Consider the following 355-nt stretch of genomic DNA (forward strand, 5'->3'; position numbering starts at 1 on the left):
TTCCTGATGAATTAAAACTTTTGTAACTAGGAAGTGGTGCTCTTTATCTTTTTTTTCTTAGTGTGCACTTTGATATTAACATATGACCATGCAACTCTGTTTTAGTGTTTGCCTAGCATATTTTTATCCATCCTTTTATTTTCTGTTAATTTTTTATTGATACATAATGATTGTATGTATTTCTGCAGTACGTGTGATATTTTGATACCTGCATACAATATGTAGTGATCAAACTGGGGTAATTGGGATATCTATCACCTCAAACATGTATCATTTCTTTGTGTTAGAAACATTCTAAATCTTTCATCCAGCTATTTTGAAATATACAATAATTCCACCTCCATACCTCCACGAG

The sequence above is a fragment of the Propithecus coquereli genome, unplaced genomic scaffold (assembly GCF_000956105.1).
Source record: "Propithecus coquereli isolate 6110/MARCELLA unplaced genomic scaffold, Pcoq_1.0 Scaffold358, whole genome shotgun sequence".
Classification (NCBI taxonomy): Eukaryota; Metazoa; Chordata; class Mammalia; order Primates; family Indriidae; genus Propithecus; species Propithecus coquereli.